The following is a 16478-nucleotide window of genomic DNA, read 5'->3' as shown; positions in this document are numbered from 1 at the left end:
GGCACGGACCCCCTCCAACCCCCAACCTCCTACCCAGCACGGACGCCCCCCCCCCCAACCTCCACCCCGGCACGGACCCCCTCCAACCCCCAACCTCCACCCCAGCACGGACCCCCTCCAACCCCCAACCTCCACCTCAGCACGGACCCCCTCCCCAACCTCCACCCCAGCACGGACCCCCCCCCAACCTCCACCCCGGCACGGACCCCCTCCAACCCCCAACCTCCACCCCAGCACGGACCCCCTCCAACCCCCAACCTCCACCCCAGCACGGACCCCCTCCCCAACCTCCACCCCAGCACGGACCCCCTCCAACCCCCAACCTCCACCCCAGCACGGACCCCATCCCCAACCTCCACCCCAGCACGGACCCCCTCCAACCCCCAACCTCCACACCAGCACGGACCCTCTCCCCAACCTCCACCCCAGCACGGACCCCCCCCCCAACCTCCACACCGGCACGGACCCCCTCCAACCCCCAACCTCCACCCCAGCACGGACCCCCTCCAACCCCCAACCTCCACCCCAGCACGGACCCCCTCCCCAACCTCCACCCCAGCACGGACCCCCCCCCCAACCTCCACCCCGGCACGGACCCCCTCCAACCCCCAACCTCCACCCCAGCACGGACCCCCTCCAACCCCCAACCTCCACCCCAGCACGGACCCCCTCCCCAACCTCCACCCCAGCACGGACCCCCCCCAACCTCCACCCCGGCACGGACCCCCTCCAACCCCCAACCTCCACCCCAGCACGGACCCCCTCCAACCCCCAACCTCCACCCCAGCACGGACCCCCTCCCCAACCTCCACCCCAGCATGGACCCCCTCCAACCCCCAACCTCCACCCCAGCACGGACCCCCTCCCCAACCTCCACCCCAGCACGGACCCCCCCCCCAACCTCCACCCCGGCACGGACCCCCTCCAACCCCCAACCTCCACCCCAGCACGGACCCCCTCCAACCCCCAACCTCCACCCCAGCACGGACCCCATCCCCAACCTCCACCCCAGCACGGACCCCCTTCAACCCCCAACCTCCACACCAGCACGGACCCTCTCCCCAACCTCCACCCCAGCACGGACCACCCCCCCCAACCTCCACACCGGCACGGACCCCCTCCAACCCCCAACCTCCACCCCAGCACGGACCCCCTCCAACCCCCAACCTCCACCCCAGCACGGACCCCCTCCCCAACCTCCACCCCAGCACGGACCCCCCCCCCAACCTCCACCCCAGCACGGACCCCCTCCAACCCCCAACCTCCACCCCAGCACGGACCCCCTCCCCAACCTCCACCCCAGCACGGACCCCCCCCCCAACCTCCACCCCGGCACGGACCCCCTCCAACCCCCAACCTCCACCCCAGCACGGACCCCCTCCAACCCCCAACCTCCACCCCAGCACGGACCCCCTCCCCAACCTCCACCCCAGCACGGACCCCCCCCCAACCTCCACCCCGGCACGGACCCCCTCCAACCCCCAACCTCCACCCCAGCACGGACCCCCTCCAACCCCCAACCTCCACCCCAGCACGGACCCCCTCCCCAACCTCCACCCCAGCATGGACCCCCTCCAACCCCCAACCTCCACCCCAGCACGGACCCCCTCCCCAACCTCCACCCCAGCACGGACCCCCCCCCCAACCTCCACCCCGGCACGGACCCCCTCCAACCCCCAACCTCCACCCCAGCACGGACCCCCTCCAACTCCCAACCTCCACCCCAGCACGGACCCCCTCCCCAACCTCCACCCCAGCACGGACCCCCTCCAACCCCCAACCTCCACCCCCGCACGGACCCCCTCCAACCCCCAACCTCCACCCCAGCACGGACCCCCTCCAACCCCCAACCTCCACCCCGGCACGGACCCCCTCCAACACCCAACCTCCACCCCAGCACGGACCCCCCCCCCCAACATCCACCCCGGCACGGACCCCCTCCAACCCCCAACCTCCACCCCAGCACGGACCCCCTCCAACACCCAACCTCCACCCCAGCACGGACCCCCCCCCCAACATCCACCCCGGCACGGACCCCCTCCAACCCCCAACCTCCACCCCAGCACGGACCCCCTCCAACCCCCAACCTCCACCCCAGCACGGACCCCCTCCCCAACCTCCACCCCAGCACGGACCCCCCCCCAACCTCCACCCCGGCACGGACCCCCTCCAACCCCCAACCTCCACCCCGGCACGGACCCCCTCCAACCCCCAACCTCCACCCCAGCACGGACCCCCTCCAACCCCCAACCTCCACCCCAGCACGGAACCCCTCCCCAACCTCCACCCCAGCACGGACCCCCCCCAACCTCCACCCCGGCACGGACCCCCTCCAACCCCCAACCTCCACCCCAGCACGGACCCCCTCCAACCCCCAACCTACACCCCAGCACGGACCCCCCCCAACCTCCACCCCGGCACGGACCCCCTCCAACCCCCAACCTCCACCCCAGCATGGACCCCCTCCAACCCCCAACCTCCACCCCAGCACGGACCCCCTCCCCAACCTCCACCCCAGCACGGACCCCCTCCAACCCCCAACCTCCACCCCAGCACGGACCCCCTCCCCAACCTCCACCCCAGCACGGACCCCCCCAACCTCCACCCCGGCACGTACCCCCTCCAACCCCCAACCTCCACCCCAGCACAGACCCCCTCCAACCCCCAACCTCCACCGCAGCACGGACCCCCTCCCCAACCTCTGCCCCAGCACGGACCCCCCCCAACCTCCACCCCGGCACGGACCCCCTCCCGGCACTCCCCCAGAGCCCAGCCTACTCTAACCCCCCCCCCCCCCCCCCCCCCGCCGCACACACACACACACACACAAGCCGAGACACACCTCTCCTCACGCAATCAGTCTGCGGCCACGCCATTTCCTGCCCAGAGCCAACCCCCCAGGCCGTCACTTACCTCCTCGCTGGTCGGCGTGAGCCTGGAGCACCGGGTCACGCCGATGAAAAGGAGGTTTGATTCACGTCGACGTGAACGGTCATCACGTCGACGGGAATTCGGCCCATCCGGAAGGGAGAATATCGGCAGGCTGAAAATCGGCTGCCTTGCGCAGACCCGTGACATTCTCCGCGGCAGCGGCGCCCCGCCGACTTTTCTCCCTTCGGAGACTTCGGCGGGGGCGGGATTCACGGCGGCCAACGGCCATTCTCCGACCCGGCAGGTCGCCCCTTGTTTCTGTACATCTCGTGTTGCAGGCTAAGTGCATAATAAGGCACTGAAGAAATAATTTAGAGGCTTTAGGTCACTGTTAGATAGATAAATAAACCCTTTTATGTGATTAAGAATGTGGTAAAGTAACCACCTCATATTTAAAAAAAAATCTGTCATGTGTAGACTAAAGCATGAACACGAGAATCATACATGGCGCGGATGTAATAATGGTGTCAGATGACAGGCATAGAAGAAAGCGTGATCTGGATGGGGGAGAAGCTCCAACGTTGTGTAGAGGTCCAACTACCACTGTAAATAAAGAGTAAAAGTTCTGAGAAATTACACATTCAAGCAGCATCCTTTGGGAGAATTCCCAAAACACCCAGCTGGGCTTTGACCACACAACAAACTATCATACATATCGGTTACTAGTGTCATGCTTACTGAAAGTCAAGTCAGATATTTTTATGTTCATCGGGATTACACTTTCCTCTTTGAAAAAGTTTACTTTTTAAAGGATCATTTACTTTGTAAAGGATTGGGTAGTCATAGTTCTCAGAGATGAAAATCTTGCGTGGAATCTTTTGTCAGTCCCAATGAGAAAAATGGTGTCAATTCCTGCTGGCAGCAGAATTTTAAGCCTCTTAAACAAAGATTTTGTTTCTCCATGTAAATCACGTTGCACTCTTGGCGGCTTTCTGCTGATTCGCCTGCCCCTGGGAAACTTACTCATTGCAATCACTGGGGAGCTCCACATAAATGCCTCCCCAGCACTTGTTCCAGATCCATTAGAGGGGATGTCATCCAAAAAGCCTGCACGAAGATTCTCAGAGGGAGCACTCACTCACCAGACTCTTGGATGAAAAGCAACACAGGCGGGACGTCCTGTCCCTCCAGGAAGCAGCCCACCAACAAGGAGACCACCTCCGCCTGGGAGGGCATTGTGGAATTAGTCAGTGCCCTCTCACTGCAGAAGAGGACGGGGCAACAGAGCCGGAAGAAAATTAATGACCTTCGCACAACCAGGGTAAATCTTCCACGTCCAGTCTCTCAATGCACCGACTCACCCGATCCTCATACCGCCAAGGTGATTCCTTGCCGAGCCACTTTATGGGTTTCCCACCTGTCAAGAGGCCTTTATTTCCCCACGTCCAATCCCCTTGGTGACCCCCCACCACGCATGCCAATACTCAACCACCTGAACTGGCAGGACACTTGTCCTTGAAGGACAACATTGAGCACAATCGATGTGAAAGGGCACAGCCACCCAGTTAATGCGAGAACTTTGTACCCTAGTTTCGACCACACCCCACCACCCCCACCCTTCCCCACGAGGGCTGGCCGGAGAGCAGCAGGACCGTGCCTGTGCTAATGGTGAAGTGGGGGCAGCGAGCCAAAGTGAGAACCCAAAGGACAAATAGTAATTTCTCAAACCTCACATGAGTAAACATAATAATAATCTTGATTGTCACAAGTAGGCTTGCATTAACACTGCAATGAAGTTACTGTGAAAATCCCCTAGTCACCGCACTCCGGTGCCTGTTCGGTGTATCCTTCAGCGACACATAGAGGGAGAATTCAGAATACCCAAATGACCGAAGAGCACATCTTTTGGGACTTGTGGGAGAAACCGGAGCACCTGGAGGAAACCCACGCAGACACGGGGAGAACGTGCAGGCTCCGCACAGACAGTGACCCAAGCCGGGAATCGAACTTGGGACCCTGGTACTGTGAAGAAACAGTACTAACCACTGTGCTACCATGCCGCCCACTAATTTATCCATGTGAAGTGCTAAGTGCAGGGCAATCAGAAGAACAGTCAGGAACATCCTTGCGGCTTCTGGAAACCAGAGACATGAGCAGCTCAGACATAACCATTGAGGAGGCATCACATCTGTCACCTGCACCCTCCACCAGTGCAGATACGTACACCTTGGCGGGATTTACTGGGTCATTCACTGGTGGGCATCTCACAGCTGAAGATCCACAACAGATGTCAGGGATCTGGTACTCGTAGGGATGCAGGAGGCCAGAATTTTGCTAAACCCCTGGTCAATGATGTACCCCTGGGTCCAGATATCCCAAGGCTGATGGAACTGCAAAGGCAAGTGATGAAAATCACAAAGGGATGACAGCATCTATACAGCTATCCACGGACTGCAAGGCCAATTGGGGAGTCCAATCGCCTTCTGACCGAGGAGATGGTGCTGTCAATGTAACGCAATAAGGCCAACAATGCGAGGGTGGCATCCAAACTGGAGACCTTGGTGCAGGACTTGCCCCACTCCATGACTCAGCTCATAATCTCTATGGCTGAGGGCATGAACTCCATGGTGCAGGATTTCCAACAGCATGGTGCAGGCACTGGTGGGAATCTGCATGTAAATAATTTTGTTCACCAGCAGATCCTCATCCTGTCATTTCATTGTGCCATGCCCCATGACACCCTGAACACAGTTGGCTCTTCATTCCTGTGCAATGTGAGAGTGACAGCATTACTTCTTCACCACCTCCCACACTGATAACTCAGTAAAGACTCCCCCCCACCCCCAATATCAATGCTCAAGCCTCTCTCTTTGAAGCCTCTCTTATCCAATGATGAGGATTCCATCAGCTGACAACGTGTAGAGAGGCTGATCCACCCCAGCGGTTAGTTGGAGGAACACAACAAAATCTCTGACTTTGATGGGAGTTATTCCAAATGTCAGCACATCCTGTGTCGCTAAACTCCATGATAAGACATATCACTCTGTCCTCAATGCAAGTCATCATTATTCTCCTGCAGAGTCCGGCCAATGGCTTTAGCATCCTGCCCATGGAATCCGGCACCATCACAGAAACGTACTGCTGGCACCACACTATTGATGAGATAACAGTCCCTACTGTAGGAGACAGCCTCTGAATGCTATATTGAAGGCCACTCCCCAACCAGTCCAGGCACCAGAACCACATCTTCAGTTGTCCAATCAACTGCTTGACCAGCACGCACAATGAAATATGAGCCCCATTGTAGCAAATCTCTGCATCATACATGAGCCTCATTGTAGCAAATCTCTTCATTCATTTGTGGCCTCAGCACTGGCAGCATCAGCCACCTCCTTATTGGGTACCCCTTTACCCCAGTGAGCAACCCCTCCAGATGTTACTCTCAAAAACATCCAGGTTGTGTAGCATCCAAAGATGTAACTATCATAGTGGCTCCCTGAGAAATGGGCACACACCTGCATGATTCACTTGCAGTCTATCACATCCTGCACAAGCTAAGCAGGTAAAGCCCATGGCCCTGCCACCTTGACTCTTCTGGTCCTGGTCTAAGTTGATATACATGTGGGCCCTCACATAAGGGGCATCTGAAACCTTCAGAGTTTGTGCGAGGCTGACTGGGAGATGATACACAGATCACCGGTGCTGCCCTAAACGAGCCACTTGCATAGAAGTTCAGAGCGGCCATCACTTTATGGACCGTGGGCAATGGGTGTCCTCCCATTCCATGTGGTAACAAGTCTTGCAGGACATGGAAAAGCTGGTCCACCATCCCCCGTGACAGATGCAGTCTTCTCCGGCACTGTGGCTCCGCGATCTATAGATCAGATGTCCAATGTTGGAAGACCATTTGACAGTACTGTCTCAAATGAAGCTGTCCCCTCTGGTGCTGTTCCTGGAAGAACTACGGCCCCAGCCTCCCCTTCCTTAGCAGGGCATTGGTCCTGGTCACATGCAGCAGCATGTCGCTGTTTGTGCTGCTCCTTTATCGCAAGTGGTAGAAACACCAACTCATCTGGCTCCATGATTCTCCAGAATCACGCACTGAAAGGAAGCGAATACCAAAATGAACGGTGTGCATTCCTAAGAAACACCTGACCCTGGACCCTCTACTCCTCTGGGACCTCCACCCATGTGCGTCCCCCTTAGTGAGAGCCTCTCCACTGAGCGTCACAGCCTCCCCTCTCACACCGCCATGTCCACACAGTTGTCCCCCTCAACTACACCAGGATTAGGTGCCTGGATCCTTGAGAATTTCACTGGCAAGTTTCTCCCAACATTTCCAAATACTCGAAACATTTCAGTAGGTAACAGGGTTATTGAATGGCTGCACGGGACTTGTGTCTGCATCCTCACAGGGCACCTCAAAGACACCCACCATCATGACCTGTAACAGGGTGATGATAGACTTCACCATGAAGCCTTGCATTGGGGTTCACATCAGTGTATCCTGTTTAATGTAAACATTTGCATGAGCATTGGACTTCAATGCTTGAGACTCCAACTATTTTGAATAAAACAATTAAACTAAATTAAATAAGCTGAAGGACAAATTAATAGAGGCAGCCCCTTAAAGGGATACTTCCTTAAACAAAAACAAATCACAAATGAAACTTAAAACGTCTAATTAAAATTTGCACGCTTCATTGGCATAATTGGCTTGCACTGAAGGGTGAACCAGCATATTAGGCAGATTATTGCCTTCTCTGGTTTACAAGAGTGTGCGATGATTTCCTCTTAAAACCAACCCATCCTCTCTGTCTGTACATTGTAGGAATGAGGTTCTACTTCTGCAAGTACAATGGCCGGGATTCTCCGAAGTCCCGGCCAAGTGTTGACGCCGGTGTAAACACCGGAGTGGTGCACGCCGGTGTCAACGGGCCTCCTGGCCCAGCGATTCAGCAGCCCTAAGGGGGCCAGCACAGCGCAAGAGTGCTGCGCACTGCTCTGGCGCTGAAAGGCAGCCCTGCATTGCCGGCATGGGTCCACGCATGCATGCGCCGGCCATCTCTGTGCCGGCGCATGCGCATGCTCATGTTGGCCATTTCTGCGTCGGTGCCGAGCAACATGGCGGAGCCCTACAGTGGGCCCACGCGGAAGGAGGTAATGCCCCCTAGATCGCGGGCGCCCACTGATCGGTAGCACCCAATCGCGGGCCTAGACGCCGTGGAGGCCTCCCCCAGTGTCTGATCCCCTCACCCGCCCCCCCCACCAGGATGACCACCGCGGCCGTGTTCCAAGCTCCCACCGGGTGGTACGAGGTTGGATCCACGCCGGCACAACGCGGTGGGAATTCGGCCAGTCGGCCGCGGACAATCACCACGGGGGCCTCTTTCAGTGGCCCCTGACCGGCGCCGCATCAACTGTGCGGGCTCAATTGCTGCTGATTCTCCAGTCACCGGAGAATCACGTCCTGGCGCTGGAGCGGCATGGCGGGAATTTCCCGTGTCACCAGCGATCCCTCGACCCGGCGGAGGCTCAGAGAATCCCGGCCAATGGCTTTTCATGACCAATGGTTGTGTTGTAATTCACTGACTGACCACTAGGTGTCTCATTAGTATATAAGTGAATGTTAGAGTTAAGTGACTTTAGACTGGCTGGAAGGAGCTGAAGAGAGAGGTTGCTTGTGCATGATCATACTATTGCTCATCTATTGTTTTGTATATAGTTTACCGACAGTTAATGTTACTAAATTGTTTATAGTTTTAGCTACAAGTGTTATTGTAATATAAATCAGGCCATCTGACAAGAACATTACACAGAGGAGGTTCACAAGAATTATCCAGGGAATGTCGTATGTGGAGCAGTTGAGGACTCTGGGTCTATACTGGATGGAGTTTTGAAGGATGAGGAGGGATCTTATTGAACCAGAATACTGAGAGGCCTAGATACAGTGGATGCGGAGAAGATGTTTCCACCAGTTGGAGTGACGAGGACCCAGAGACACAGATTTGACTGTAATAAAGATAATGTAGGAGGGGCTTAGATCGCTGGCAGTCAGTTTGGAGTGAGTTCTGTGGAAATTGTGAGCTGAAAAACAGATTCTGCTGAACACTGCCAGAGTTTCAGTATTAATCTGAAAGGATCTCTCTCAAGCAATCTCTCAAAATATCTTTCTATCCAAAGATAGGCAAATAATCCTGTATTTGTTAACTTTATTCAAAAGGAGGTTTTGACCAGTGATGGGTTTTGCTTGATTGAAGATAAAGAAGGTAGCAGTTAGGAGATAAAGTGTTTCAATTTATTGTTAAGTATCATTTAACTGGTAATTGAAAGCTTTATTTCTGTTCTGTTAAAGGTATTTTAATGCTGTGTTAATAATAAAGTTTGTTTTCATATAACTTATCCCTATTTGTGAGTGGAATTACTCCTTGAGTGAAGCATCTTTTCCTCACAGCTTTACATTTTTTTAAAAAGTAATGGGGATTCTTGTCTGATATCCGAGCAAATGTGTGGTCCAGTCTGGGATCATAATAACGTTCATCCAGTTGAACCTGCCAGAAGGCTGAACTTGCATCCAAGATTGAATACTCTTTAGTATCAGTTAGCTAACATGTGACCTTTTCTGCTGTAAACTACTCATAATGTTCTATTTGTACTGCCTGGTTTAGGTCTCTGGGACCTACCAGACAGATGCGTAGATTCCCATCTTATTTTTCTATAATTACAATGGAAAATCCACCATGTCAGTTCTTCAGTTTTCTTGATGATATGAAGTTTTGCCTTTCCCTCCAACTCTTCTTTCATTTCGCATCTCAGTATTACTGGTATTTTCCTGGACAGGTGCAATTTGGGTGTCCCAATTTCATCAGTCTCCTTTTAGGCAACCAATTCCATGGAACACACCTTTGTTCTCACTCAGGATGTCATCAGTGATGAAAATTATTATCCTCCTTGTTATATTCAGATTTTTACGAGTTTTGATTCCAATTTGATTCCAATTTGCTGCATTATTTTTTACCAATCTTTTTAAAAAATAAATTTAGAGTACCCAATTATTTTTTTTTCCAATTAAGGGGCAATTAGAATGGTCAATCCACCCTAACCTGCACATGTTTGGGTTGTGGAGGTGAAACCCACACAGACACGGGGAGAATGTGCAAACTATACACAGACAGTGACCCAGTATTTTTCACCAATCTGAATGGAAGTGATCGAGAGTGTTTTTTGTAGTTCAGTAAGTGTGCAATTGCCTCTGTCACAATTTCTATACCTGTATTAGAAGACAGCTTCACTTTCATTTTCATTCACTGTTCTGCATTACTTATCTTGTGTAATGTAGGCTTATGAGAATTACATTTGCTTGTGCACCTATGTCAAGCTTGAAATTCACAATCAAGTTGGCAATGTTTAAACCAACATTCCATTTGTCTTGTTTGGAATCTGTTGTTACTGCACCAATGAAAAATTCAGCTTCAGAGTCTGTATTGTCATCTGCAATCGTGCGCACTTCCTTTGAGTTACACACCTTGGCAAAGTGATTTAGTTTATTACAGTTCTTACATTGCTTTCCGTGGGCTGGACATCAGTGTGGTTAGTGCTCTGTTCCACATCAACTGTATTTAAATGTTTTAATAACAGTTGTATTTTTTCTACCTTCAGGTAGTCTATTTGTTTTTTCCCAACCCTGTTTCTATTTAACTGCATCTAACTGCTTAACTATATGTGATTTATCACCTTCTGTCATCTGATTAATCAAATTGGTTAATCTGGCATTTTGCATTTCTGCCGCTCTGCAGGTATTATTGCTTTCATCAATATGAGATTAACCTCTCTCAAAGCCGTTCTCAGGGAATCACTTACGATCTCACAAATTATTCTATCTCAGATGAGTGATTCTTTAAGTTCTCCAAATTCATACGATTTAGCTAATTTTCTCAGCTCAGTTATGTCTTGATTAATGTTGTCCCTGTATCTTTCATATGTGATGTTTTTCTTAGAGTTGCAATAAGCTTTGAATTTTTCCATTATTTCTTTAGGTCATTTTGCTTCCCATCACTTCCATTATAGACTTCTCGGGTTACTTCCAAGTTATGTGAGGAAATATGGAGGACTGTACCTGTTGGTCTTTCTTATCACTTCCCGTCACTGTGAGATACTGCTCAAACCGTTGCCTGAATCTCCCCATTTTTTGGCGAGATTGACTTCCAAGCTGAGCTCTGTTGGTGTTTTCTAAACCTCAATTGTTGCCTCTAGTTTACTTCTGATACTATGTCTTGTTTTTAAGAGGCACACTGATTGACAGCATTGCTTTTGAACTAACGTTATTAATAACACCTTTTCCGAACAGCAACACACATCTGCAATGCAACTGAAGCCTCATCCCAACCATTTCTGCCAGAAATGTCACCTTCAACCCACCCCAAAATAGGGTGATCCCTTATGTAGTACAAGTTTTTGGAAAAGGTGTATCGTATTATCTAATACTGGAGTCCACAATCACGATCAGCTATTATCATGACAATTTGGTTTTTAAAACAACACTCCCCAAAGAGAAAGAAACAGTGATTACTCACTCCGAGTTGACAACCACAGCTGCTGCATGCCACTTATATACAGTCGTAAATCTGAAGGCATTTATTGCTCGATCAATGATAACTTAATTGGGAAGGGGAACTTAATTCCAGCAAGCTGGCCTTTTAATGGCCATAGATGACCTGCAGATGTATGAAAATGTGCTTCCTGAAGTTTGGCACTGGGAAGCTCGACACACCTTTGAACTTCCCGTTGCCAAAGCTGATTTTTGGCCTCGTGCTCTTGGGATCAGCAAAAGATTCCGCCCCACAAGTTGCTGAGGACCAGTTTACATGTGAGTTATACGGGTTTTCATAAATAGCATACATCACAGTTGACAACAATGTACAGGATCTGACCCTGTATCTAGAAAGCTTGGGACCAGATGTGTACTAGGTACAGGGATTTTCCAGATTTTGGGTCCTTGGATAGGGTGTGAGGGAACAAAATAGCCCAGACCCAAAAAGCAATGGATCAGAATGCTGTGATCCGGATATAACTGAAAGCAATGCGTGAACTGTTTTGTAGGTTATTGTAGTTGTGTGCAATGTCTCTTTAAGAACTGTGTCAGGTGACATACGTGACATCATCGGCTACTTCACAGGCTTTTGCTCTGGTCTAGTACCAGCCTTTGTGCAGTGAAGCCCTATTAAATAAGCCTCTGTTAATGTTGCTTTCAATCCACATGGATCTGCAATCTATTTCTTTTGTACTGTTAGTCTAAAGATACTACTGTTTACAAAAATAAAACTGGCGACGAAGAATGGATTAGAAGAAACAGAAATCCGAACTTCAACCATCAAAGTAGAGTCGATGTACTAGAGTGGAGTAGCTAGAAGAGAGGAGTAGTTTCAACAGATCAATCGACCAAGCAGATTAACATAAGGTCAGAAATTGCACCTGGCGTCAGAACCGGTAAGAGTTTTGTGGCAAAAATTAAAAAGAAGGGCTTTTAAAATCATACCGTGTTCAACCTGCACTCCGAGTTCAGGCTGCAGAGCTCGCCACGTGCAATACCATAAGATACAGAGGTAGAGCGGGGCAGAGAACAAATGTTTCTCGCAGCTTGTGATGAAAGTTTAAGCTGTTACAAAGTGGTAATTCAACTTTATTAACTAGACCATTCATTTAAGAGAGAGCATTCCGATACCATTAAAAATGGTGGAAAGTTTTGGTGCGTTGGGCTCATTTGATGAAGACTCAGGGAACTGGACGTCATGCTCAGAAATATTGCATTATTATTTTAGCCAACAAGATTTCTGAAGTTATTAAAGTTCCTGAATTCCTAAGTACAACTGAAAGCAAAACATTCAATTTCTTAAAAAGCTTGGTTCAGCCCGAGAGCCCTGGGGATAGGGCTTACCAAGAATTGACCATTATGCACCAACGGCTTTGATTATTACGGAGAGGTTCATGTTTCATTGAAGGAATCAGTTAAAAGGGAGAAATCTTGTTCAGTTCATCACGCGACTTGCAGTACACTGAGAATTTGGTGACTCATTGGATGACACAATTAGAGATCGTTTGGTGTGTGTGAACAGAACATACAATGCAGAAGGAGGCCATTCGGCCCATCGAGTCGGCACCGACCCACTTAAGCCCTCACTTCTGGCCCATCCCGATAACCCAACAACCCCTCCCAAACCTTTTGGACACTAAGGGCAATTTAGCATGGCCAATCCACCTAACCTGCACGCCTTTCGACTGTGGGAGGAAACCGGAGCACCCGGCGGAAACCCACGCAGACACGGGGAGGACGTGCAGACTCCGCACAGACAGTGACCATGCCGGGAATCGAACCTGAGACCCAGGTGCTGTAAAGCCACAGTGCTAGCCACTTGTGCTACCATATGGTTGCAAAAATGAAGCCATTCAGAGAATATTATTAATGAAATAAAATCTAAGTCGAAGACTGCATTAGATATTGCGGTTTCAATGGAGCTTGTGGCTGAGGAGGCTTCTCAGCTTGGAGAAAGCACGGGGATACATCAACTGGTTGTCGGCCAGAAGAAGTCGATCCAGCAACTGGCATCATCACTGTGCAAAAATGGACCATTCACAGGCATATTGCTGGAGTAAGGACAGTCAATATCAAAGTTGTGTCAGAACTGGCCACACAGCAAGAGCTTGCTGGAGCAGAATAACTTCTTCAGAGAAGTACACTGAAAGGAAGGCACAGAATTAATTTGAAGGAAGAAACAAAACAAATCCAATGAAGAAAATTCAGAATGTGGAAGAAAAGAACAACAATCACAGTGAAGCTGTAGCACTTCATTCTTTTGAAGAACTGACGCTGAACGTACTCTCGGTCTGTGGTGGTTCACACCATTTTTTTGCGTAGACCCAAAACTGAATGGCCAATCTATCAAAATGGAGATCGATATGGGGGCTTCCAGCTGCTTAACTCCTGAAACCATCTATGAACGGAAACTTAATCATCTGCCTTTGAAGCCAGCATATTGATCATGAGGATTTAAACTGAGGAAATAGTGCCTCTGAGTGTGTGGTAATACCAGGTATTGCAGTACCTGAGAGATGGATGACCATTGGCTAGACCTAGGAGTCTACCATTGGCTAACGTACATAGTTCCGCCCTGAGAGGCGGAGTATAAGAACCAATGCCGTCCCAGCAGCCTTCACTTTCTGTATCGAAGCTGCTGCGTACAGTTCCAGCTGTTTAAAGCCGATTAGCTATGACTCACTTCGTCTTGAGAGTAATTGATTGTGCATCAGAGTGTTTACACCACAGTCAAGTTTGAGCTAAGTGAACAAACTACAGAGCTACTGCTCCATGTGGTCCGCGGAGGTTTTTCAGCTCTCTTTGACCACGCTTGGCTGGAAAGGATTAAACTGAACAGAAGTTCGGTAAACAGCTTAAGTGATTCAGAGTTGGATTTACAGACCATCACGGAAAAATACAGCAGTGTTTTATGAAGACACACTGGGGTCCAAGAAAGGAGTAAAGGTGTCCCTGAAGATTAAGGAAAATAGCCAGTCAAAATGTCTCAAGACGAGAGCAGTACCCTATGTTATATTTCCAAAGGTCAAAGTGAAACTACTGAGACTTGTGGAAACAGAACTCTTAAATAATAATCTTTATTAATGTCACAAGTAAGCGTACATTAACACTGCAATGAAGTTACAGTGACAATCCATCGCTACTAGTGATTGGACAAGCCCCTATTATACCTGTCATGAAGCAGCATGGTACAATTCATATCTGCGAAGATTTTAAAACAACAATCAATCTGGTTCAATGTGTAGATCAATACCTGCTACCGTTGTTTGAAGGTTTGTTCGCAGGCCTATCAGGAGGATAGAAGGTCAGCAAGATTGACCTATCGCAGGCTTACCTGAAAATAAATGTGTCAGATGAATCTCAACACCTGTTCACCATTATCAATCTCAAAGGCCTGTTCCGCAACAAAGAGATTGCCTTTTGGAATGCTGTCAGCACCAGCTTTATTTGAACAATCAATGGACCAGATCCTTAGTGGAGTACAGTGCTACCTAGATGATGTATTGATAACTGACACCAATGCACAATAACACGTATGACACTTTGAAGCCACACTGAACGGTCTTCAGATGCACAGGGTGTATGTCAGGAAAGATAAATGTGATTTCTATCAGACATCTAAAAAATATATAGGACATGTAATTGATAGTAAGGATCTACACAAAGCGCATAAAAATGGAAGCTCTTCTGGAGGCTCCATGATCAATGAATGTTACTCAACTTAGTTCATTCCGAGGGCTAATCAACTACTGTGGAGACATTGTCACAGTACTTTAGGCACAGTACTTTACCCAAAACGGCGCAAATCAGTCGGGCATTGCGCCGCCCCAAAGGTGCGGAATCCTCTGCATCTTTGCGGGCCGAGCCCCAACCTTAAGGGGCTAGGCCGGCGCCGGACAAATTTCCGCCCCGCCAGCTGGCGGAAAAGGCGTTTGGTGCCCCGCCAGCTGGCGTGGAAATGACATCTCCGGGCAGCGCATGCGCGGGAGCGTCAGCGGCCGCTGATGGCATTCCCGCGCATGCGCAGTGGAGGAAGTCTCTTCCGCCTCCGCCATGGTGGAGACCGTGGGAAGGCGGAAGGGAAAGAGTGCCCCCACGGCACAGGCCCGCCTGCAGATCGGTGGGCCCCAATCGCGGGCCAGGCCACCATGGGGGCACCCCCTGGGGCCAGATCGCCCCGCGCTCCCCCCCCACCAGGACCCTCCTCGGAGCCCGCCTGCGCCGCCTTGTCCCGCCGGTAAGGTAGGTGGTTTAATCTACGCCGGCGGGACAGGCATTTTAGCGACAGGACTTCGGCCCATCCGGGCCGAAGAATCGCGGAGGGGGCCCGCCGCCCGCCCCCGCCGAATATCCAGTGGTGGAGAATTCGGCAACCGGCGGGGGCGGGATTCACACCAGCCCCCGGCGATTCTCCGACCCGGCGGGGGGTCGGAGAATCTTGCCCCAGAATGTGAAAAAGCATATCAATCGGCAAAAGAAGCATTGAAGAAAAGTCAGAAATGTTGGTACATTTCAACCCAAAGTTACCATAACCACATGCCTGTAATGCTTTACCGTACAGTTTTGGAGTGTTGATGTCACATACACTACTTTCAGTGGAAGAATAGCTTTTGCATCTCGAAGGTTAACAAATGCAGAATCTAACTAAACTCCATTTGAGAAGGAGGCACTGAGTATAATATTTGGTGCACGGAAATTTCACCACTAACTGTATGGCTGTCACTTCACATTGCTGATGGGCCACAGGCCCTTAACAGCTATTTTTGGCCCACACCAAAGGTGTTCCTTCATTGGCTGCAAGTAGACTTCAACAATGATCTTTAATAACGGGCGCTATTCTCCCCCCTCCCCCACACCAGGTGGGAGAATCGCCGGGGCGCCATGCGAATTGCGCGACGCCACTCTGACCCCCGCACGCGATTCTCCCACCCCCCCGGAAACCAGTGGCGCGCGATTTGCACCGGGCTGCTCGGAAAACCGGCGAGCGGCGATTAATGGGGCTGGTTTAGCACACTGC

The sequence above is a fragment of the Scyliorhinus torazame genome, chromosome 8, assembly GCF_047496885.1.
Source record: "Scyliorhinus torazame isolate Kashiwa2021f chromosome 8, sScyTor2.1, whole genome shotgun sequence".
In the NCBI taxonomy this organism is placed as follows: domain Eukaryota; kingdom Metazoa; phylum Chordata; class Chondrichthyes; order Carcharhiniformes; family Scyliorhinidae; genus Scyliorhinus; species Scyliorhinus torazame.
Note: the sequence above shows the minus strand (reverse complement) of the source record.